We start from the raw sequence: 25796 nt of genomic DNA, 5'->3' as shown, positions 1-25796 counted from the left end.
AGAACTTGCATACAGAAGTAAATGCCAGAAGTAAACATCAGTTCTGTATAGGATGATTATTTTACCTTAAAATTACATTGACTTAATTTGATGTAAAAATCACCTGCTGTAGCACAAAAGGGTTTCATTTATCCAATTAAAACATTTTAGGGTAATGATTCACATCTATACTTTTTTAACTTGAGCCAATACTTATTTATTTTTCATTGGCTCAAGTAAAAAAAAATATAGATGTGAATCATTACGCTAAATTTTTTTTTTTTTATTGGATGAATGAAACACTTTGCATCTTTGTTTTATTCGCACCAACATTATTTGATTTTAACATTTTGGAATAATTAATTTATATAGCATACTTTTATTTAGTTTCACTGGTAAAGACTTTTGTATTTAAAACCAAATGTAAAAACTAAAACTAATACTGAATGCTGATTAAGAAACATCTTATTGAATGTGTGTTGATTGTGTTGTTTGGATTGTAGAACCATGCAGTTGTTGCCTTTAACTTCACATGGTTACAGTTAATCTTTTCATTTAAGACCATTTCTATGTAGTTTCAACCCAATTCAAATACAAAAGCTAAATGCTGATGTCTGTACCATCTATGTTTGTATTGAATATAGGCTACTTACTGTGCAGTTACTGCCATTAATTTCAGATGGTTACTGTTATTGTTTTCAATAGCAAAAAGCCAGTTTGGCCTATTAAATACCAAATAAACATCTTGTTTATGTATACCGTATTTTCCAGACTATTAGTCCCACTTTTTTTCATAGTTTGGCTGGTCCTGCAACTTATAGTCAGGTGCGACTTATTTATCAAAATTAATTTGACATGAATAAAATATATGTTGTTTTTTTTTTTTCAAATTTGACATAAGATAAAATACTTTTAATAAAGCTAGAAAAATGCCAAAAAAGGTAAAAAATTTAATCCCCCTGTAAATCACTTAAATGAGTCACAAATCACCTCATAACAGGAAGGCAAATTTTTGATTAAACATTAGAAAGAAAAAAATAAGCTTTATCTTAGAAAGCTGAGACATTCCTTCATTCAGAAGCATTAATAAAACATTAAGTTACATGTATTAGTTTAAACAGTTCTTAATGTCAGTTTGAAGCATATCATGGTGTATTTCGTAAAAAGTAAAAAAAAAATGAACTGAAACTGGACTATATGAAATTGACTACTGATTTTGAAAGGCATTCATAAATAGTTTCAGTACAGTTCTTTAAGGGGTCGTATAATGCAATTTCTAATTTTCCTTTCTCTTTGGAGTGTTGTAAGCTCTTGGTGCATGAAGAAGATCTGTAAAGTTGCAAAGACTAAAGTCTCAAATCCAAAGAGATATTCTTTGTCAAAGTTAAGACTCTGCCATGACCCTTAAAACGGCTCATTCAAACACCCCCCCCCCCCACATGTATACATCACTATGTGGAAATATTTGTGTAATGCTATGCCGTTATTTCCCTGTCAAATGTCGAGAGCGCATAATTGTAGCACGAGCGTGAATCTCGCTGCTCGCGCACGAAATATAATGTGCAGAGCGCGAATCTCTCTGCTCGCATGCGGGAACTGAGCGCGTGCTCTCAGATACACGTTGCTCTTGTAAGAATTTTCTCTGGGCTCGCTCAGAGAGTATGCCTGCACTTAAAACGTGTTCAGTGCAATCGCGAATCTCTCCTCTTCGCTTAAAGTAAGTGTGTATTTGCTTAGACTGCGTTCAGTGCGTTCGTGCATGGCCAAGTACTCTTCTCTTCGATTTCTTTCTCTTTGCTCTTGGCATAAACGCTGTCAAAACGGCAACAACCAATCAGAAATAGGCTTTAACGACTGACCAATGAAAACACGACATCGTACATGGAATCTTATTGGTTGATATTGAACCGCACATGGAACATTACATTTACATTTATTCATTTAGCAGACACTTTTATCCAAAGCGACTTACAAATGAGGACAGTGGAAGCAATCAAAAACAAAAAGAGCAATGAAATATAAGTGCTATAACAAGTCTCAGTTAGGTTAACACAGTACACGAAGCATGGGCTTTTAAATAATATAATAAATAAAAAGAAAACAGATAGAATAAAAAAAAAAGAATAGAGCAAGCTAGTGTTAGAGGTCTTTACACACACACACACACACATATATATATATATATATATATACATATACATATACATATATATATATATATATATATATATATATATATATATACATATATACATATATGTTTGTGTGTGTGTGTGTGTGTGTGTGTATATACATACATACACACACACACACACAATTGCATAATAAATGAAAAGAAAATAGAATACAAAAATATTAGAAAGGTAGTTAGATTTTTTTTAAAGAATAGAATTAGAATAGTGAGTTTTAGAGGTTCAAATAAAGATAGAACAGATGGGTTTTAAGCCGATTCTTGAAGATGCTAAGGACTCAGCTGCTCGGATTGAGTTGGGCAGGTCATTCCACCAGGAGGGAACATTTAATTTAAAAGTCCGTAAAAGTGACTTTGTGCATCTTTGGGATGGCACAATCAAGCGACGTTCACTTGCAGAACGCAGGCTTCTAGAGGGCACATAAGTCTGAAGTAACAAATTTAGGTAAATGGGTGCAGAGCCAGTGGTAGGTTTGTAGGCAAACCTCAATGCCTTGAATTTTATGCGAGCAGCTTCTGGAAGCCAGTGCAAATTGATAAACAGAGGTGTTACGTGTTTTCTTTTTGGCTCATTAAAAATTAATCTTGAGTTGTGCAGCATGTTCTGAAAGAAAGGGCTTGATCTTCTTGATGTTGAATAAAGCAAATCAGCAGGATCGGACAGTTTTAGCAATGTGGTCTGAGAAAGTCAGCTGATCATCAATCATAACATGGAATAAATTCACTGACGTTCAATCAAGACGAGCCAAGATGGATCCGCCGAATCGACGATCTCAGGTAACCAGTTTTATTTGTTTTGATGTTAAATATGTCAAATGTATCGTCTTGATTGAACTTCAGTGAACTTATTCCATGTGTTCTATGTGCGGTTCAATATCAACCAATAAGATTCCATGTACGATGTCGTGTTTTCATTGGTCAGTCGTTAAAGCCTATTTCTGATTGGTTGTTGCCGTTAAGAAATTGAAGAGAAGAGTACTTGGCCATGCGCGAACGCACTGGACGCAGTCTAAGCAAATACACACTTACTTTAAGCGAAGAGGAGAGATTCGCGATTGCACTGAACACGTTTTAAGTGCAGGCATACTCTCTGAGTGAGCCCAGAGAAAATTCTTACAAGAGCAAGGTGTATCTGAGAGCACACGCCCAGTTCCGGCGCGCGAGCAGAGAGATTCGCGCTCTGCACATTATATTCCGCGCACAAGCAGAGAGATTCGCGCTCGCGCATATTATATTCCGCGCACAAGCAGAGAGATTCACGCTCGCGCATTATATTAATGTCATTTCGCGCTACAATTATGCGCTCTCGACATTTGACAGGGAAATAACGCCATATAATGCCATGCAAATGTTCACGCAAAGAAAGAAGTAAATCTTTAAGATTATTTAAAACAAAACAGCAATGCATTTTATGGACGACCATTTCATAAACCTAGGAGAGGAGGTAATTCTGACTTTGCTACGACAATCTGGTGCTTCTGAATCAGCTACTGTTATTGTTTTGTTATTAGGGATATACAATTTTCTTGTTGCGATTAATTGCTCATGCTTTTATCACAGTATATATTAAATATAAATTTAAGTGGTCATAATACAGTATAACAGGTTAAATACCTTTTTCTTATAACAAAAATAACTGAACATTTAAATACAATAAAGAATACAGACAAATATATAAAGTTAAAAGTTTTACACAGATTAAAGTGCAAAAGAACTATAAAGACCCATAGGTATCACTTTACAATAATACCTCATTAGTTAACCATTGACATCACAATGAGCAATAGCTACATTTGCTACAGAAGTTATTAATCTTTGTTTAAAAAATACAAGTCTTAGTTCATGTTAGCTCATTAAATAATGCAATTGCAACTTTAGATTATAACAATGTGTTATTTAATATTGGAATACCTAAGGTGAATGGATGTTCAGAATAATTTTTCATTGGCAGTTCATGTTAACAAATGAGTTAACTAATGTTAACTTATGAAGCCCTAATGCAAAGTGTGAATTAACAATAAAGAATCAAAACACTTTCAAACAATATCTAGGGCATGATGTAGTCAAGATTAAAAAAAAAAAAGTTTGAAAATGGTGTAATTACTTAGTTTGTCCAGCAGAGTCCATTGTTTGCTACTGGTCACCTGGATGAAACGATTTAAAACTTAAGTCTATGGAAAACCACTGAAACTGAGCGGTCATATCTCCATAATGGCACGGTGAATCCGCACCAAATTCGGAGGATCCCTTCAGCTCGACAAACCCTCTGAAATGCAATTGTAGTGTACATATAGAGGTCCTCTTTCAAATGACCCCCACATCCACATCGATAGCCCCCGGTGTTCGGGAGTTAAGGGTGGTTAAATTTGCGGTCTGGCACTGACCGATCTAGCAATCCAGGGGGGCTACCGACATGCAGAGGGTGCTGTTCGAGTGGGCTCTTTGAACTGAAGTAGGGATGTCAATGATTAATCAATCGAATAAGAAATATCCCAATATATCGCATTGCTGACAGTATCGCAATGTATCGCAACATATCATATCGCAACCCCTGTATCGTGATACATATCGTATCACCAGATTCTTGGCAATACACAGCCATAGTGCTTGCAGTGTTCGGTCAATCACAATTCACTGGGTCAGTTGGCCAATCAGAGCAGACTGCCCTTGTCGGGAGGAGGGACTTTTCGTTTGAGAGAGGCGGGTCATAGAGGACCTACAATAATCAGGGCTCCAGACTGCGACCCTTTTTTTCTGCTGGTGTGACTAATTTTTGAAGTTTTGCAAGGGCACTGGCGCGACTACCGCATTGTCCAACTCATAAGCGCTGCCATTTCTGTTGTATTTGAGAAACGGCAAACAAAACGAAAGCGAAACTAAACCGCACTGCACAGCTGAAACGTAGCGCGATTTAGTTTCGCTTTCGTTTTGTTTGCTGTTTGATGTTTCTGAAAAAAGTGACACACCATTTATCAGCTCGAACCGCGACACAAAATTGTCCAAACTCAGAACAGCATTACTCGGGAGCCAAAGTTGATTTCACGACACTGTTACTGCACAGATGCAACAGTGCTGCGAGATCCAGTGAGAAGCATTACAATAAGGTTACTGCGAGATTTACTGAGAAGCATTAAAATTCTGCACAGAAATAAACAGTACTGACATACATCAGGAAACCAGAAATGGTAACATTACCTGTAACCATGTTGTTGTAGAAATAGTTGAATGTATTACATAATTAATTTCAGGGTTTGTACAACTTTTTGAGAGAGAAATTCAAGCACTTTTCAGTGACTTTCAAGCACTTTAAAGCTCCAAGATGATCCAGTTTGAATGTTATTTTTAATGGGATGAACAAAATATACTTTGTGGTGAACAAAAACTTAACGTAAAATGTAAAAAAAACATCAAATCACAATTATAACCAGTAGACAGCAGCAGAGGAGCACTTATAGGCTTATTAGTCATTCATTTATGCTTTTTCTCTAGATTTTGAAATTTTAAGATTATTATTATAAAATATCAAATCATCAAGAAATCAGATTTTGTCAGAATTGTACACTTTTTTGTGTATGAAGTAAGAAAAGTCACAAACTTTTCTTCAGTTTGCTATTAAATCACACAATCACAGAACTTGCTAAAAGAATCATGGCACATTTAATAAGAGTGGAATATATAAATTTTCTGTATATTAAAAATAGATTTTCCACTTGTTACTGTTGTTAATAAAAGTAATTTTTTTATGCATCTGAACTTAAGCTTAGTGCTTTACTGTCAAATCTGTATAAACAATAAACAAAAAATGAACATGAAATGTTATTAGTTGCACTTATTAATAATTTTATGATTAAATTAACTTTTGTCTTGAATACCTTCACACACCACCCCCAGCGCTACCAAATCTGCTCTTGGCGCCACTATCTGTAGAACTTAGTGGCGCTGGTGCCACTGCTCTCAAATGTTAGTCTGGAGCCCTGAATAATTTCAGTATTTGAAAAATAATGTATTTTTTTAACATTAAAGCATGCCAACATATTCTGTTACACCAAATAATGATCGGAAAAAATATTTAAATCCCCCTCATGTTACCCATGTAAAGGGGCAATTCGAAACGAATTTCGAAAAAACGAAATTCAGTTTTGATTAAATGTTGATTAAATGTTGTCTTTCAAAGCTTTTGTCTTTTATTCATGTGCTCATAACCTTCTTGGAGTGAACAGAACTATAGCAATCAACAGATGATTTGCAACAGAACTTGCCTAAAAACTTAAACTTTTACCACACTGAAACTATTTTGGCCACACTGACTGTGCCACATGACTCTATGTCGACTAGGCTGAATTGTTCAAATAAAAACCTTGTATTCCCATGCCAGAGCCCAATGTGCCACTGAGAAGTCAAGAAGTTCCCAGATATGAGTCCTATAAATGTTGATCCCCGACACCACAACCAATGCATTACAGAAATAAAATCTCTCATTAGAGCCCAGGCCCTGAAATTACCCAAAATCAGCACATATGGAAACCATAAGACAGCGTCAACAAGGGGGAAGTTTGCACCAAGTGGCTTTTCAGCATGTGGCAACAGAGGGCCGAGCATTCTGAACAGGACAATTAGTTCCCTCTACCAGAATAAAATAGGCAAGAGTGTGGAAGATACCAAATTATATTGACACAAACAAAACTGCCAAAAATACTCAAAGATCCATTACGACAACTATATATCTTACTTACAGGGCATTTGCTATGGTTTCATGCTCTTTACTAACAGCTGCCAGGACACTTACGTTATTAATGTAAAACATGCTGACCTACATTTAATGTATCCACAAACCATTTATTTATTAATATTTTAATCATTACATTTTATTTCAGCAGGTCACAATGATTGACTGTATTCTTCAGTCATTTACCAAAGCAACAATTACAATGACATAAATGGGCCTGTGATCCAATCACACGTGTACTACTGGGGGCGATATGGTCAGTTCATCTTAACGCCTGTCAAAATTTTTCTCCAGCCAACCTTTAGCCTCAGGAGCTATCCTGTCTTTACTGAACTGAAGGAATATTAAAGTAATTACACAGACCAAATGAACGGTAGTACCAGAAGACTGCACAAGATCAAGAAAAGAAGTTTCACAAAACTTGCTCTTGAACTTTTCCAGATCATTTGATATTGCTGACATGCCTCATGAGCACTCTGAAGTTCCTCACATATGCTTGTTTGTTTATTTTTAATCAATAAAAACTCTGGATGGTTGAAACCCTTCCCTGCAGTGTTCACGTATGGTCATGTTTATCATAGGCTCCCTTCTTAAAATAACTCCTGCTGGACAGAATTGCTGTATGGAAGGACCTGGGAAAGGGCAACAAAACCAGCATAACAAATAATGCATAATGTCTAAAGCATAACAAGAGTGGCATTGTTCTGCTGCATAAACAATATTAAAGGGACAGTTCACTCACAAATTAAAACTCTGTCATCATTTATTCCCTCTCATGTTGTTTTAAACCTGTGTGCCTTCTTTTCTTCCACAACAGAAGCTGACAGAAAATGTATGAATCTGATGACCTCAGTCACCATCAACAACGTCTGGAAAAAAAGATGCTATGTATAACATAAGCTTGAGTAAATAAGGAGAAGATTTTACTACAGCATTTTGACATTTCTCATTTATCTCACTGACACGTTTCTGTGAAGCCCCACAAATATCATGGCTTATATGGATGGACATAAGAGTCGGTTTGAAATGTTTCGTACAATATTACGATTTGGAAACATGTAAAAACACTTTATACGATGTAGCGATGTTTGATTCTAATGCTATTAGAAATGCTCAGCAGACATCAATCGTCTTTAAAGACAGCCTACGGCTACGTTTGGGTAAAATGTGGAAAATAAGCCCAACATGTTTGTATAATACATGTCTATGTGGGAGTTTGAGTTTCAAAATATGCACGCTCATCCACAGACGGTCGCATCTTGAAGAAAAAAATGCACTAAATCTTGTCCATGTACGTGTTTGGAATTAATTTCTGTACGCCTTTTTCATAATCACACCAGACTAAATCAGTTCAAATGTATGCATTGGCATAATTGCACAACACTAATATGTGGCATATTTTACATGAGATGAAGCATCTTTGGAGAAGGCAGCTTAGTGGCGTGAGAATGTCCCGCGACTCTTTATGTTTGTCTTTTACCCGAGACAATATGCACTGGGTATTATAGATTACACCTGGTCAATAGTTAAACTTCTTAATTCATTAATATTAGCTGAACCATTTACATGACAGAACTACACTGCGCTCTGCACTTGCTCCCCACGTAAGTTAACGGTTGACAAGAATGAGACTCTAAAATGAGAGTCACAGCGACAAAATATAGTCAGACTTGCTTATAAACTTGATGTTCTGGGAGAGGAACTAATCTACAACGGTCTTGTGTGTAACTAAACCACCTTAAACTAATTACTAGCTTTTAATCGTTTGGTTAGCTAGAACACTAGCTTAGCCGACGTCAACTCACCCGTTAGTTTCTATAAGAAATACTAGAATTTCGAGATCACTCCAAACCTCGTGGCTGAGAAGCTTGCTCATTAATGCAAATAATAATCACCTTAAAAGTACTCCTTAATGCATAGCATGTGTCACGAGCAAGACCGAATGAAGAAGGAAACGCATTAAACTCACCGTCTCTCCGTTCCGCCGCGGTTTGCATTTCTTTCCGTGCACGGCAACCGCTCGTTTCACCCGGTTCAGTTGGCCACGTACAAATCCACTTTTAAAACCGACTGGAAAATTCTTTGATTCCACAGTGTAACGACTCTTCCTCTACTAATGTGCCACGCGGCCGTTATAATCCCGTTATTGAGACTGGTTACTATAACTACGGTAGAGTGGAAAAGCTTCTATTGTTGTGAATCCAGAGTTTGTGTTTCACGGACTTCTGCTCAGAGAGACTCTCTGCTGGTCTGCCTGCCTACAGTCCCTTCAATCATGCTGTTTCCCTCCCTGACTGGCTTACAGGTTGCTCGCGCGCATTTTCGGAGACATTCGTAACCATTCGGCCGTTCACGAATCGATTAGATTAGTCTCCACTTAGATTAGTGTGGTTGCTTCGTGAGACGCATTAAATCGAATATGGCATGTAATAATTTTAATGTATTATATTACTATATCCATCAGCACAGTGCTTTTACACACATACTAAATAAATAAACACACCAATGACAGCAGTCAATTTCTTGAAGGTGATGTTGTCAGTGGCAAATTAATTAATTAAATTATATAATTTAATTTAATTTAAATAAATAAATATATGTAACCCACATTTCAGGAAAGAATGTGATTTGGTAATTCTCTTTAACTTTTATTTAATTGGCAAAAGAACAAAGAAAATATTTCACTGACTTTGATTTTGATGGCTGCAACACTCCATTTGGGACAGAAAAGTTGGGAAAGAGGCAAAATAAACAAATGGTTATAGAATATCATAGAATAGAATATAAAACGGTTCACAGTAAGTAGGTGAATTGGTAATAGGTGAGGGTATCATGCAAGTAAGCAAAGCTGGATCCTGGCTCATCACTTTGTGCTAAATTTCATGAGAGACAGTGGCGGACAGGCCACAGAGCCTGTTCTAGACATTTGGAGGCCCTAGGCATAATTCATATTGTTGAGACCCCCCACCCCAAATAAAAGCACTATATATATATATATATATATATATATATATATATATATATATATATATATATATATATATATATATATACACCGTACAGACCAAAAGTTTGGACAAACCTTCTCATTCAAAGAGTTTTCTTTATTTTCATGACTATGAAAATTGTAGAGTCACACTGAAGGCATCAAAACTATGAATTAACACATGTGGAATTATATACATAACAAAAAAGTGTGAAACAACTGAAAACATGTCATATTGTAGGTTCTTCAAAGTAGCCACCTTTTGCTTTGATTACTGCTTTGCAGACTCTTGGCATTCTCTTGATGAGCTTCAAGAGGTAGTCACCTGAAATGGTTTTCACTTCACAGGTGTGCCCTGTCAGGTTTAATAAATGTGATTTCTTGCCTTATAAATGGGGTTGGGACCATCAGTTGTGTTGTGCAGAAGTCAGGTGGATACACAGCTGATAGTCCTACTGAATAGACTGTTAGAATTTGTATTATGGCAAGAAAAAAGCAGCTAAGTACAGGAAAACGAGTGGCCATCATTACTTTAAGAAATGAAGGTCAGTCAGTCCGAGAAATTGGGAAAACTTTGAAAGTGTCCCCAAGTGCAGTCACAAAAACCATCAAGCGCTACAAAGAAACTGGCTTACATGCGGACCGCCCCAGGAAAGGAAGACCAAGAGTCACCTCTGCTGCGGAGGATAAGTTCATCCGAGTCACCAGCCTCAGAAATCGCAGGTTAACAGCAGCTCAGATTAGAGACCAGGTCAATGGCACACGGAGTTCTAGCAGCAGACACATCTCTAGAACAACTGTTAAGAGGACACACACACACACACACACACACATTTACTTTTTTATATATATATATATATATATAGACACACACACACAACATTTACTTTTATTTATTTATTTGTTAATTACTATATTTGATGTTTTTGAAAGAAGTGTTTTATGCACATCAAGCCTGCATTTTATTTGATCAAAAATACAGAATAAAACTTTAATATTGTGAAATATTATTACAAGTTAAAACAGTGTTTTTCTATTTACCTATACTTTAAAATAATATAATTCTGTGATGCAAAGCATCAGTCATTACTCCAGTATTAAGTGGCACATGATCTTCAGAAATCATCCTAATATGCTGACTTATTAACAACCTTAGAAACAACTGTGCTGCTTAATATTTATTTTATAATCTGTGATACTTTTTTCAGGATTTTCTGATGATTAAATATCTTTTTAAATCTTTTTAATTATTTAACTTAACTTTTTAGTGAAACACTTTATTTTGCCTTTTTATCAAATTAACACATCCTTGTTGAATATTTCTGTATTTTTTTTTAAATAGTAAATGCAGGCTTGATGATCATAAGAGACATCTTTGATCTCTTGACCATAAAAAATATTAATGTGTCCAAACTCATTGTCATCCAGGATGGAGTAAGCTGCAGGATGGAGTTGGTTCTGCTACAACAGAAACCAACCCCTAACCCTACTCCTAATCCTAATGGGGTGGTGTTGCCACAGTGGATAAGACACATGCCTGCGGTGTGAGAGCCCCGGGTTCGAATCCACTGTGAGACACCAATGTGTCCCTGAGCAAGACACTTAACCCCTAGTTGCTCCAGAGGTGTGCGACCTCTGACATATATAGCAATTGGAAGTCGCTTTGGATAAAAGTGTCAGCTAAATGAATAAATGTAAAATGTAAATCCAATTAGAAAGACCGTCTTGGTTACGTATGTAACCCTCGTTCCCTGAAGGAGGGAACAGAGATGTCACGTCGTTGATGAACGATGAATTGGGATCTCCAATCCACATTGAGTTTAAACTAAACAAGCCTATGTGCTCGAGAACTCGACAGGGTCCACTTAGTTAGGGGACACTCTGGAGAACTAGGCGTCCTGGATGCCACGCTCTGAACCGGGCCTTTCAGGCACGCCATGGCATGGAGGGCAGAAGCCGCCTCCCCACAAGCTCTGTAAGCACTGCCAGTTAAGCCTGGAGAACACTTACAGGCCCGTGAGGGGGGACACGGGCCACCCCGCAGAGTGGGGACACCGTTGCATGGCCACCAACCGCTCCACTGAGGGAATGCCTGTGTACCCCAAAGTGGCTCCACCACCTGCTTTGGGCAGTAAAAGGTGCCTACCATGATCTTGTAATCTCCTCATGCACCTCCGGGAAGAATGGCACCGGAGTGGGACGCTGAACCAGCGCAACCTCCACTGAGAAACCACTCATCCAGCCTCGGAGGATCAGGAAGTGGCGGACGACTCCAGACAAGCCCAACATTCTCCGTGGCCAGGGAAAGCATTGCTGTCATCTTTGGGTCTTGTCACAGTGTCTGGGTTGTGTTCCCTGGGTTTCCACTAGGTGTCCTCCGGTTCCCACGGTGTGTATCATATTATCACTTCCTGTCTCCTTATTTGGTCACCTTCCTCCTTGTTTAGTTAATTGATTGTTCCCCACCTGTCTCCAGTTTCCCCATTATCCTTTTGTGTATTTATACCCGGTCTGTCTGAGTCTGTGTTACGGAGTCCTTGTTTAATGTTGATGTTAATTCATGTCCGTCATCTTGCCTTGCCATGCCTTGCCTTGCCTTTCATTGCCTTCTTGTTTAGTTTATGGTTGGATTGCTCTTCTGGTTTTCGACTCATGCCTGGACTGTTTATTCTCTGTGGATTAACCCCTAATAAATGACTTACCCGCACTTGGTTCTATCTTCTACCTTCTGGAACCAGCGGTATGTCGTTTTTCCATTCCCCAGCCAAGATGGCGGAGCGGCGAGCCAAGTATCTTCGGTTGATCGCCCTCCGCCAAGAGGGCAATGAAGTGGGGACCCTGGCTCAGGTGTTCTGGTCCCTGGCCGAGGGCATGGGTTACAACGATGCGGCCCTAAAGGACTATTTTAATGGCGGGCTGGATGATCCAGTGTCTCAGGAGGAGATGGCGCAGTTAGAGACACTGGAATTCTGGGAATTTGTGCGCTACCTGCAGCATCGGCTTCGGTGGGATGCCCCAGCCACTTCTGTCTCTTCCGGCGGGGTGGTCGTCAGCCCAGCACCACTGCCCAGGATGGCAACCAGCCAAGCGCCACAACCCAAGATGGCCGCCAGTCCAGCACCACTGCCCAAACTGGCTACCAGCCACAGCACAAGATGGCCGTCTGTCCAGCGCCACAGCACAAGATGGCCGCTAACCCAGCGCCAATGCCCAAATTGGCCAATGTTCCAGCGCCACAGCCCAAGATGGCCGCCAGCCCAGCGCCAATGCCCAAATTGGCCACCGGTTCAGCGCCACAGCCCAAGATGGCCGTCAGCCTAGCGCCACAGCACAAGATGGCCGCTAACCCAGCGCCAATGCCCAAAATGGCCACCGGTCCAGCGCCACAGCACAAGATGGCCGTCTGTCCAGCGCCACAGCACAAGATGGCCGTCTGTCCAGCGCCACAGCACAAGATGGCCGTCTGTCCAGTGCCACAGCACAAGATGGCCGCTAACCTAGCGCCAATGCCCAAATTGGTCAACGTTCCAGCGCCACAGCCCAAGATGGCCACCAGCCCAGCGCCAATGCCCAAATTGGCCACCGGTCCAGCGCCACAGTACAAGATGGCCGCCAGCCCAGCGCCAATGCCCAAATTGGCCACCGGTTCAGCGCCACAGCCCAAGATGGCCGTCAGCCTAGCGCCACAGCACAAGATGGCCGCTAACCCAGCGCCAATGCCCAAATTGCCCACCGGTCCAGCGCCACAGTACAAGATGGCCGCCAGTCCAGCGACACAACCCCAGATGGCCACCAGCCCAGAACCACAGTACAAGATGGTCACCTGTCCAGAGTCATGGCCCAAGATGGCTGCTTGCCCAGCGCCGCTGCACAGGATGAGAGTCACAGCTGACCCTCCGGAGTCGAGTCAGGTTCCAATTGACCCTCTAGAGTCGAGTCAGGTGCCGGTGAACTCCCCAGAGTCGAGTCAGGTGCCGGTGAACTCCCCAGAGTCGGGTCAGGTTCCGGTGAACTCCCCAGAGTCGGGTCAGGTTCCGGTGAACTCCCCAGAGTCGGGTCAGGTTCCGGTGAACTCCCCAGAGTCGGGTCAGGTTCCGGTGAACTCCCCAGAGTCGAGTCAGGTTCCGGTGAACTCCCCAGAGTCGAGTCAGGTTCCGGTGATCCTTCCACAGTCGAGTCAGGTTCCGGTGATCCTTCCAGAGTCGAGTCAGGTTCCGGTGATCCTTCCAGAGTCGAGTCAGGTTCCGGTGATCCTTCCAGAGTCGAGTCAGGTTCCGGTGAACTCCCCAGAGTCGAGTCAGGTTCCGGTGAACTCCCCAGAGTCGAGTCAGGTTCCGGTGATCCTTCCAGAGTCGAGTCAGGTTCCGGTGATCCTTCCAGAGTCGAGTCAGGTTCCGGTGATCCTTCCAGAGTCGAGTCAGGTTCCGGTGATCCTTCCAGAGTCGAGTCAGGTTCCGGTGAACTCCCCAGAGTCGAGTCAGGTTCCGGTGAACTCCCCAGAGTCGAGTCAGGTTCCGGTGATCCTTCCAGAGTCGAGTCAGGTTCCGGTGATCCTTCCAGAGTCGAGTCAGGTTCCGGTGATCCTTCCAGAGTCGAGTCAGGTTCCGGTGATCCTTCCAGAGTCGAGTCAGGTTCCGGTGATCCTTCCAGAGTCGAGTCAGGTTCCGGTGAACTCCCCAGAGTCGAGTCAGGTTCCGGTGATCCTTCCAGAGTCAGGGCTGGTCACCGCGGATCCTCCAGAGTCAGGGCTGGTCACCGCGGATCCTCCAGAGTCAGGGCTGGTCACCGCGGATCCTCCAGAGTCAGGGCTGGTCACCGGTGATCTTCATGGACTGAGTCAAGTCACCGGTGATCTTCATGGACTGAGGCAAGTCACCGGTGATCTTCATGGACTGAGGCAAGTCACCTCTGATCTTCATGAACAAAGGCAAATCACCTCTGATCTTCATGAACAAAGGCAAGTCACCATTGATCTTCATGAGCAAATACAAGTCACCAATGATCTTCATGAGCAAATACAAGTCACCAATGATCTTCATGTACAAATACAAGTCACCAATGATCTTCATGAGCAGTGTCAGGCCAGCACCAATCTTCTGGAGTCCAGTAATGACACCAGGGGATTACCAGAGTTTCGTCGTCCCGTTGGTCCAGCCGCACGAAGGTCTGCTCCACCTTGGGGGCCTTCCGCCCTGACCACAAGGATATGGTGGTCTTCTGCTCCGCCCTGGGGGACTCTGGCCTCGACCACAAGGACGTGGTGGTCTTCTGCTCCGCCCTGGGGGGCTTCATGTTGTTTTTGTGTTAATTTCTGTCCCTGTTCCTTTCTGTTAGTCTGGCCCTCCTTCCCTCCCCCTGAACCTCCTCCGGTCCTCCTCCCTCCTGGTCTTCCTGTTTTGTGTTTACATTCTGGTGCCTGTTCCCCATGTTTTTCTTTGCTGACCCTCCGTCCCTCCCCCTGAGCCTCCACCTGTCCGCCTCCCTCCTGGTCTCTGTTCTGTGTCTGTCTTGGAGCGTCTGGGAGCCGCTCCGTAGAGGGGGGGTACTGTCACAGTGTCTGGGTTGTGTTCCCTGGGTTTCCACTAGGTGTCCTCCGGTTCCCACGGTGTGTATCATATTATCACTTCCTGTCTCTTTATTTGGTCACCTTCCTCCTTGTTTAGTTAATTGATTGTTCCCCACCTGTCTCCAGTTTCCCCATTATCCTTTTGTGTATTTATACCCGGTCTGTCTGAGTCTGTGTTACGGAGTCCTTGTTTAATGTTGATGTTAATTCATGTCCGTCATCTTGCCTTGCCTTGCCTTGCCTTCTTGTTTAGTCTATGTTTGGATTGCTCTTCTGGTTTTCGACTCATGCCTGGACTGTTTATTCTCTGTGGATTAACCCCTAATAAATGACTTACCCGCACTTGGTTCTATCTTCTGGTTTCCTGTATCACCGATCGTGACAGGTCTGGCTCGGACAATGCTGTCACACCCGAAGGGGGCAACGCAGCCCTGGAGAGAGAGAGCTTGCCCTCCTATGCAGCAATCGACATCTGGTCTCGAGGGGGCGAAACAAAGGAAACAGCCGGCTCCCGCCACCCTGTAGAGGGGCCAGAGCTTCCCTGCAGTTGCTCCACTCACTGCGGAGTGCTTGAGGGGTGAAAAACTCCAGCCATCGCCATCACCGTGATCCTCAAATCACCTCTCACTCAATTGCCAGGACGAACACTGAATCACAGCAGAGGCAGAGGGACCACGCCACAAGTCTTTCGCGTGTGTATTTTACTCTGAACAATGTGGGTGCTGTCTGAATGGACCCATTCTGACTGCAATGGTGGGCTTTTTAGGCCAAAAATGCCAGGGCTGATTTTTAGTCCCAGTCCAGCCCTTTTGAAAATAGTGTCAAACAAATCAAAAATCTAATTACTCAATGCAAAATCGTGTTTAGGTCTTGTACCAACTGTACCATACATAATATTGTGAAAAGATTTAGGTAATCCAGAGAATTCTAAGTCTGTGTAGGGCAAGGCAGGAAACCTCAGTTGAATGTACATAACCTTTGAGCCCTCAGATGGCATTGGATAAGAAACCGCCATGCTGCGGTTTTAAATATATAGTCGCATGGGCTCAGAAGTACTTCGAAAAACTGCTGTCACTAAACAAAGTCTGCCACTGCAGCAATAAATGCAACTTGAATCTCTTTTACTCGAGGAGAAAGCTATACATCAATTCTATGCAGTGATGCCGTGGGATTCTCTAAACCAAATGACAGTGGAAGTGTGTGCTATGATCAGATGAGTCCACATTCAAATTGTTTCTTCGAAAAATGGATGTCAAGTTCTCAGTCCCAAAGACCAAGGGTCCAACCAGACTTTCATCAGCAACAGATGAAAAAGCAAACATCTGTCATGGTATGGGGGTGCAGCAGAGCAAATGGCATGGGTGACTGGCATACAGTATACTGTATGTGCCAAGACACCATTGACATGGAGGCATATATTGGAATTGTTCAAGGACATATACTTCCATCAAGATGACATCTTTCATGGGTAGTCCATGGTTATTAGATCAAGACAATCCAGGTCTCATTCTGCATGTGCTACAACAGTGTGGTTATGTAGACACCGATTGAAGGTGCTAGACTGGCCTGCCTGCAGTCCAGATCTGTCTCCTATTGAACATTTATATGACCAGCCATGAATAGGAGAATCAGACAGCAATCACAGACTGCTGAGCATCAAAAGTCTTATATTAAGCAAGACTGGACAAAAATTTTGCTTAAAAAACTTTAACAATTATTATCCTCAATTCCCAAACAATTTATCATTGTAACTGAAAGGAAAGTTAATGTGACCGTGCTAAATATGACTCTGTCCCAACTTTTTTGGAGTGTGTTGCATCCATCAAAATACTTTTTTTAAAGTATGTATTTACAACCTAAAATTAACTTGGCCAGTGAAAACATTGGATTATTTGTACTTTAGTCAATTAATAAAAGATTCATGAGAATGGACAAATAAATTATTCTTGTTTATGGCATTTCGCAAATGTCTCAACTTTTCTAGAATTGGGTTTGTAAATAAGTAAAGTTTAAATTAAATATTTAATGAATCCCATGTATGATTACAGATGGTGGAAATAATTTTCATAACTTTAACCACTTCAAAAGAAGTAACATGCAGTCAATGCATTTGTCTTATTTTTGGCCAGATAGAATCAATGTTTTCAGATATTAACATGTAATGTAGAAACAATTTACTACACTTGTACTCTTTTTTTCCTCAGCTTTCATTTGTTGAGTGCCAAATTCTGAAGCAAGCGAAAGTGAATAATGGACTGACATTAGAGTAGTCAGATATTTTTTCTGAAAGAAATCCATTACATGGATTCTTTTAATTTAGGCCATAGTAATTTCAGTGGGTTTTATAGTATCTATTTGTTGAAAATAAGGTGCAAAAATATGACCAGTAAAATAGATAATGTAGCTTGCAGAAATTGGAAGGAAACACTTATTTACTAGCTGCTGAATTTTGCAGTGTACCTATCTTGGCCAGACATGAAAAATGCATACATATCTAGAGGAAAATACAAGCAAGATCAAGTCTCAAGGAGGGACTACATTGTGTCATGTAGATAGCATATGTTGTATGGTGGCATCATCATGCATATCATACAGATCTACCATATAGCATAATGGCATCAAAATAACAAAGCTGCTTTTGCGTTGCAGCAATCCAGTTCAACTTTAGGTGTTTTGGTGACCTCTCAGAAATCCTTCAGCAGTAGCTGAACCGGTAAGCTCACATAAAGGCTGGCTATGGAATAGAAAGCAGAATCCTCTTGAGAAGTAAGGGCTGCCACACTTTAGGATTAAGATGTACTGTTGGTGAATTTGAAATGTGAAATATTAATCAATTCCATCTAGTGGGATTTTCTGCCCTGAAAAAGCTGTCCGTATGATGGAGGATCCCTTTATCTAATAGTTTGGGACATTTTAAGAATGAAAACTATGTTACTATAACCATGACAAGACTTGGACTCACAGTTGCTGTTTTTAGGGTTTCTGCTGCAAATTATCTTCTTCGCTTTTGTTTTCAGCTATGAATGTGATGATTTACCAGTTCTATCATTAATTCTGCTGACTCTATCCCACTTGTTGCATGGCTACTTACCTAAATAAATGCACATGAAAAAAATCTAATTACTATGAAATTATTTTATGATGTGAGAAGATAGAGAAGGATTGATATGGGAGCCATTAAAGGAATAGTTAATCCTAAAATGTAAATTAACTAGAAATGTACTCACCCTCAGCTTATCCTAAATTAGTTTGTTTCTTTATCAGAAAACATTTGGAGAAATGACCATTGCATCACTTGCTCACAAACAGATCCTCTGCAGTTAATGGGTGCCATCAGAATGCAAGTTCAAACAGCTGATATAAAAACCACAATAATCCACATGATACCAATCCATCAATTAATGTCTTGTGTTTGTAAGAAACAAAGTCGTCATTAAGGCATCTTTACTTCAAACCGTCGCTTCTGGCCAAAATAAGAGTCATACATAATCCAAAAATATTAAGCACAACATCCTTGGCTTGTCCCAAGTACAGTTTTGATTGTTGCTGAAATGAATCGTTTATATCATAAAGATATTTGTACTTTTAAAATTCTAAAAACAAATAATTTTGATTTTTAAATGCCTTAACCCATTGGCTCTCAAAGTCTGAGGTGCAACAGCCAGGTACAATATTGTATATTTAGATGCTGTCAGTGTCCAATATCATATTGTACATTTCATTGTTTATGCAAACATAAGTAAATCTATGTGGTAAAATTACACTTTGCATTAGAAAATAATATATACAAATACTTATGGGATCACTTTCTGCACAAATATGTCCAAAATAAGTAACCATAAACAACAGTCAGTTATATACAAAATATATTATATACAAAACAGTCTCGGTTACGTATGGTAACCCTCGTTCCCTGAAGGAGGGAACCGAGACGCCACGTCAGTGACCGACGAATATGGGATATCGCTTTGATAGACCAATCTACTTCGAGTGTAAACTAAACGAGCCAATGCATATTCGCATGCAATTATTTCATCCAGCTGCCGCTGATCACTGCGTGAATATAAGAAGGCAGCAGGTGCAATGCATTCCAGTTTTTCGCTGAGGAGCCGAGCCTGGGACCCGGCAGCTCAGCGACGGTACAGCAACCATGGCGATGGGACGTGGCGTCTCCGTTCCCTCCTTCAGGGAACGAGGGTTACCATACGTAACCGAGACGTTCCCTTTCAGTCGGTCACTCTCGACGCCACGTCGGTGACTGACAAATATGGGATCCCTATCAAAGCGACATGGGTGCTGCCCCTTCCAGTGCCCTGTGCGAGCCGCCTGTGCCCCTATTAGGTGTAGGCCGGGGCTCAGAACAAGTAGCTCCACTCACCGTTGTCAAAGCACTACCTCACTGGGTGAGATTGGATAACACTGGGAAAACGTACCCGGTCCGCTTGGAACCGGGACGCTGCGGAAGCCCCATCCTTCCGGAAGGAGGTCTCGGAGGCAAATACACATATAGCATCCGTTTAGGAGTATACAGAGAAATTTGAGGTGATTAAAAACCTTCTTGGGAAGGCAGAAGTCTGCCGGGGAAACACGGGCTCTAAGGCTATACCGTGGACTAAACACATACGAGTACCGCTTAGGTCTCAATATGGAAGCCACCCTTCCATGGTTCTCACGGATACATCATGAAGGCCTGGTGCTGGATGTTCCGCCGCGTCCAGCTGCTTAGGGTGATGGAGGATCTCAAAAGGGTCTACAGTACGGACACTCTGGAGCAGTTTAAGTAAGCCGACACTAACCGGGGCCTCTCAGTGCCACTACCCGTTTGAGGTGAGAACACAGGAGGATACCGGCTCTACCCGAAGGCTATAGAACCTAGCGAATGTGTTAGGGGTCGCCCAGCCCGCAGCTCTAGAATTATCTGTCAGCGAAGCGCCACGAGCCAGCGCCCAGGAGGATGCAACACTTCTAGTTGAGTGAGCTCACAACCTGAACGGGCAGGGCACATCCTGAGCCTGATAAGCCAGGGTTATGGCATCCACAAACCAGTGGGCCATCCTCTGCCTAGAGACGGCACTCCCCTTCTGCCGGCCTCCGTAACAGACAAAGAGCTGGTCTGAGGTCCTGAAGCTTTGTGTCCGGTCTACGTAGCACCTTAATGCTCGGACAGGACAAAGCAAAGCCAGGGCTGGGTCTGCCTCCTCCAGGGGCAGTGCTTGCCGGTTCACCACTTGGTCTTTGAAGGGTGTAGTGGGAACCTTGGGCACATAGCCAGGCCAGGGCCTCAGGATTACCTGGCAGTCAGCCGGCCCGAACTCTAGGCAAGAATCGTCGACCGAAAATGCATGCAGGTCCCCTACCCTCTTGATGGAGGCCAGTGCAAGCAGGAGCAGAGTTTTCAATGAAAGAAACTTTAGCTCAAAGGCTCGAATGGGCCCTGCTGTAGTGATTTAAGCACTAGAGACAGGTCCCAAGAGGGTATACTGGGGGCCGGGATGGATTTAACCTCCTGGCCCCTCTAAGGAACCTGACGATGAGGTCATGCTTAACCAAAGACTTCCCATTCACGTGGTCATGGTACGCAGCAATAGCAGCAACCTGGACTTTGAGGGTGGAGGGAGACAGCCTTCGCTCCAGCCCTTGCTGCAGAAAGGACAGCACGACCGCAATCGGACATCTCCGGGGGTCTTCTCGGCGAGAAGAACACCACTCGACGAACAGGTTCCACTTCAAGGCGTAAGCGTGTCTCATAGACGGTGCTCTTGCCGAAGTAATGGTGTTCGCTACCTCTTGGGGTAGGTCACCTAGAACCTCCGTGTCCCATCCAGGGACCAGACATGGAGTTTCCAAAGGTCTGGACGCGGGTGCCAAATGGTGCCCCATCTCTGAGTCAGTAGATCCTTCGTCAGAGGAATTGGCCAAGGAGGGGCTGTCGCAAGGAGCACTAGTTCGGGGAACCAGGTCCGCGTGGGCCAACACGGTGCTACTAGTAAGACTTGCTCCTCGTCCTCCCGGACTTTGCATAGTATCTGTGCGAGAAGGCTCACTGGGGGAAACGCATACTTGCGTAGGTCCCGCGGCCAGCTGTGTGCCAGTACGTCCATGCCGAGAGTTCCCTCGGTCAGGGAGTAGGACAACTGGCAGTGAGAGGTCTCTGGAGAAGCAAACAGGTGTACCTGAGCGCCTCTGAACCGCCTCCAAATCAGCTGGACTGTCAGGGGATGGAGTTGCCATTCTCCCGGGAGCATTGCTCGAGACAGCTCGTCGACTGTACGACTGAGCAGGCCTGGAATGTGAATGGCACGAAGTGACCTCAGAACCTTCTGACTCCAAAGGAGGAGGTGGCGGGCGAGTTGCGACATGCGACGAGAGCGCAGACCACCTTGTCGGTTGATGTACGCAACAGTCGCGGTGTTGTCCATTCGGACCAGCACATGCTTGCCTCGTAAGAGACCTTTGAGATGGTTCAAGGCAAGGTGCGCTGCTAACAACTCTAGGCAGTTGATGTGCCACTGCAGCTGCGGGCCCGTCCAAACCCCTGAGACTGCATGCCCGTTGTAAGTGGCCCCCCAGCCGGTGGTGGAGGCATCCGTGTAAACCACAGCATGCCCGGAGATCTGCTCTAGGGGCACCCCTGCCCAGAGAAATGCAAGATCTGACCACGGAGTGAGGGTTTGCCGACAAGCCGGTGTAACTTGGACCCAGTGAGTGCCGCGCTTCCACGCCCACCTCGGGACTCGGCCATAAAGCCAGTGAGTGCTGGAGTGGTCTCATATGTAATAAGCCGAGCGGTGTAAGTGCCGCCGCGGCCGCCATATGCCTCAGGAGCCTCTGAAAGAGTTTCAGTGGGACCGCTGTCCTGCTCTTGAACGTATTCAAGCAGGCTAGCACCGACCGCGCATGTTCCTCTGTGAGGCGTGCTGTCTGTTTGACCGAATCCAACTCCATATCGAGAAAAGAGATCCTCTGCCACGGCGAGAGTTTGCTCTTTTCCGAGCTGACCTGAAGGCCCAACAGGCTCAGGTGCCAGAGCACCACATCCCTGTGCTCACACAACTGATCTCGAGACTGTGCTAGTATCAGCCAATCGTCTAAGTAGTTGAGAATGCGAACACCCTGCTCTCTGAGAGGAACGAGAGCTGCCTCCGTGACTTTCGTGAAGACACGGGGAGACCGGGACAGCCCGCAGGACAAGACCTTGTACTGATATGCCAGTCCTTCGAACGCAAACCGCAGAAAAGGTCTGTGGTGCGGAAGGATGGACACATGAAAGTACACGTCCTTCAGGTCGAACGCTGCAAACCAAAGCTTGGGGGGATACCGGGCGATCTGAATCGCATAGCCGAGGCTGATGGTTCGCAGAAGCCAGCGAGATGGGCTGGGTAGCGTTGACCAGGCGCTTAAAAACCGTCATGCACTTCCAGAAAGAAAGGCACTGGGGTGGGGCGCTGAGAACCAGCGCGCGCCACCCCGAGAAACCAATCATCCAGCCGCGAGGGATCGGGACGCCGAATCGTCATCCGACAGCTCTCCCTCCGATGCTGAGATCGACATCTTGTCGGGGGGAGTCCCACTGGATACCGCTGGTACGCTCCTTGAAGAGGGCCCAGCGCGTTCCGTGGGTTGCTCCACTGGATCGGAGGTGCAAGAGGAGTGATCAGGGTCCCCAGAGGGTTGGTTCCCTGCGGGGTTTGCCACCACTGTGACCCTCAAACCACCCGCGCTACTGCCGGAAGTGGTTCTCGTCTGTCGGCCGCCAGAACGAGCCCCAGATCGCGGCCGCGGCAATGAGACTCCGCCCCCCTGAAGGTAGCGGAGCCTGGTTCGCAGCTCCGAGATGGTCATATTCCCGCAGTGAGAACATGACTCATCGACGAAAGCCACCTCAGCGTGCTCGACACCCAGACACGTGAGGCAGCGATCGTGACCATCGCCCGTTGCCAGGTAACAACCGCACCCTGAAACGCACGGGTGAAACGGCATCCTTATAAGGACGATCCGTCGTCTTTACAAAGACGCACCCGTGAAGCTCTTTTAGAGAAATTTGCTCTTTAGGAAATGCTCTTTTAGTGCTGAGGCGCACAGGGGAATTGGCCGCTTGCAACACGACAGGGGTAGTGCAGCCTAAAGTGTGCAATCCACTCGACACAGGAATGACCGCCGCTGAAGCGCCGTCTCGCCAACACACGAAGCTTCCAAGAGCGTGCTGAACATGTAGTTCACAGCAGACACAGTTGAGCAGAGTGATACTAACGCTCGGCTCCGAAGCGAAAAGCTGGAATGCATTGCACCTGCTGCCTTCTTATACTCACGCAGTGATCAGCGGCAGCTGGATGCAATAATTGCATGCCAATGTGCATTGGCTCATTTAGTTTACACTCGAAGTAGATTGGTCTATCGAAGCAATATCCCATATTCGTCGGTCACCGACGTGGCATCGAGAGTGACCGACTGAAAGGGAACATATTTGACAGCATAATGCTGTGATTGAGCAATCAGAATCACATATTTCATAACGTACTGGGAGAATATAGTATTGTCTGTAGTTTTTTATTTATTTAATTTTTTATGGTGGCTGTTGAATGATTAAAAGCAGTGTGACAGGAAGAACATGTCAAGAACCAAGTGAATAATATTCAAATTATTTTATATGTAATTATATATTTAAATATACATTTCATCCCCTTGGAATTATAAGGTTCTATCTGCATTCAGAGTAGTTTTGAGATATTGAGCTTTAAAGTTTTTGCATTCCATTCGACTGTGTAGATAGAACCTTATTGTTTTTTAAATAAAAATCCCATAATGTATACAACATAAAAATGTTTAATCACATAATCTAAATAAGTTGTCAAAGAATAACAATATGGGAATAACTCAATTTTGTCAAAAATGTCAGATAGAACCTTATAATTCCAAGGGGACGATTTATATAAATAATAACTGTAAAATGTGAAATGGAGAGCTAGAGAATTTTACAAGGGAGGAGAAGTGGGCTGGGAAATTTTGAATGATAGGGCGACTTTGATGGTGTGTTATTGAAAAATCAAAGCTAGAATTTTCCAGCAGTGAGATGAGCAGCACTGATGTGAGAAGATGTTACAAGAAAAAAAAGAACATAAGACTTCCAGAGTGAAGTAGAGGTGCAGAGGAGCATGTCAGTCAGATTATCAAGTGAGAGATGACTTGTGTAGTGGAAGAAGATCATTAATTGGCTGATTTTAATGGAATGAAATGGAATCAAATCAAGGGCATTTGAAGGAACATCATTCAAAAAAGTAGTAAAATTGTCATTTTGATTTGTTTTGATGTCTTTATTTGGCATTCGCTGTGCAAGCTCCTAGTTCAGCATCATTGGGGTCTGTTTAAGTAACTTCATCCGTTGTGTTCCTGTTATCACTCTCAGACTTTCCTCCACATATTGGGTTGCAGGAGTCATTTTTTCTCCAGAAGGCCTTGAGGGAATCTGCTTTTTCATTTTCTTTTGTGGGAGCAATCAGCAAATGGATATGAGATGTTTAATTTTTAATTCTGCATTCGTGAAGTCATGTTTTTGATGGGTGGAGAGAGCGCTAATGGGGCCAGATTGGGTATCATTGCGGATATCTGGGAATGACCCTTGGGACTGCACTATGGGTCTTGGCTGAGCTCCATTAACGTCTTGAAAAAGAGAAGGTTCTTGGAGACACACTTACCAGCTATTGACCCATATTGGCAAAACGAAAGCCCACGTTGGCTGTTTATTGAGTGGACACTGCGCAAGGTTCATTAGAGAGAAAAGCATTTTTTGAAAATCTTCACTGTGAATGATAAAGCACATTCAAACTGTACAGAACAACTTTTAACCACAGAGCCACAAATAACATTAGGCGTGTAACACCAAATCTCAACACATACTTGACCAAAATCTCTCATTTCTGAAGCAAAATATTGTACATAGTGGGCTTGCTTTCTTTGAGTAGCTAAAGTGATTTCCTGGCTTTCAGTGGCAATGATTCTGATGATTGTTTTTATTGACTCCATTAAGGGAGAGTGAGCATTTGCAAAGAGAAGCTGACAGCAGCTCTGTTGTTGTGATGTTCTGGTGTTGGACCTAATTAGTGAGCCTTTATTACAGCTCCACTCTGTCCCACCACACACACAAATACAAACTCAAAACTCATTGCAGAAAGGAAATTTGTTGAGTTCTCATACTGTCTGACAGCAGCATTAGAGTATTGCAATAGACTACAAAAATGCAATTTACGATAAGTCAATGGGATCTGACAACAAACAACATTGGACCCAATGACATTTTTCTAGATATCAATATCAAATGAAGTTTTGTTATGGATTTTGATGTCTTAAAGAC

The 25796-nt window shown here is 43.1% G+C and overlaps 1 protein-coding gene across 8 annotated transcripts in view; it reads right to left on the bottom strand.

The window, feature by feature from the left end:
• The window catches only part of LOC132155112 (receptor-type tyrosine-protein phosphatase F-like), a 279321-nt gene extending 270130 nt beyond the window's left edge, over positions 1 to 9191 (bottom strand). For 7 of the 8 annotated variants that reach the window (XM_059563914.1, XM_059563917.1, XM_059563919.1 and 4 more), the window contains exon 1: positions 8866 to 9190. The gene's annotated coding sequence lies outside the window, so the exon portion shown is untranslated. Of the gene's footprint in view, positions 1 to 8865 lie in introns of all 8 variants that reach the window. The other variant, XM_059563911.1, reaches the window with a different exon arrangement.
• Positions 9192 to 25796: the final 16605 nt, after the last annotated feature.

Source organism: Carassius carassius, chromosome 12, assembly GCF_963082965.1.
Source record: "Carassius carassius chromosome 12, fCarCar2.1, whole genome shotgun sequence".
Classification (NCBI taxonomy): Eukaryota; Metazoa; Chordata; class Actinopteri; order Cypriniformes; family Cyprinidae; genus Carassius; species Carassius carassius.
Note: the sequence above shows the minus strand (reverse complement) of the source record. Positions and strands in the feature narration are given on the sequence as shown.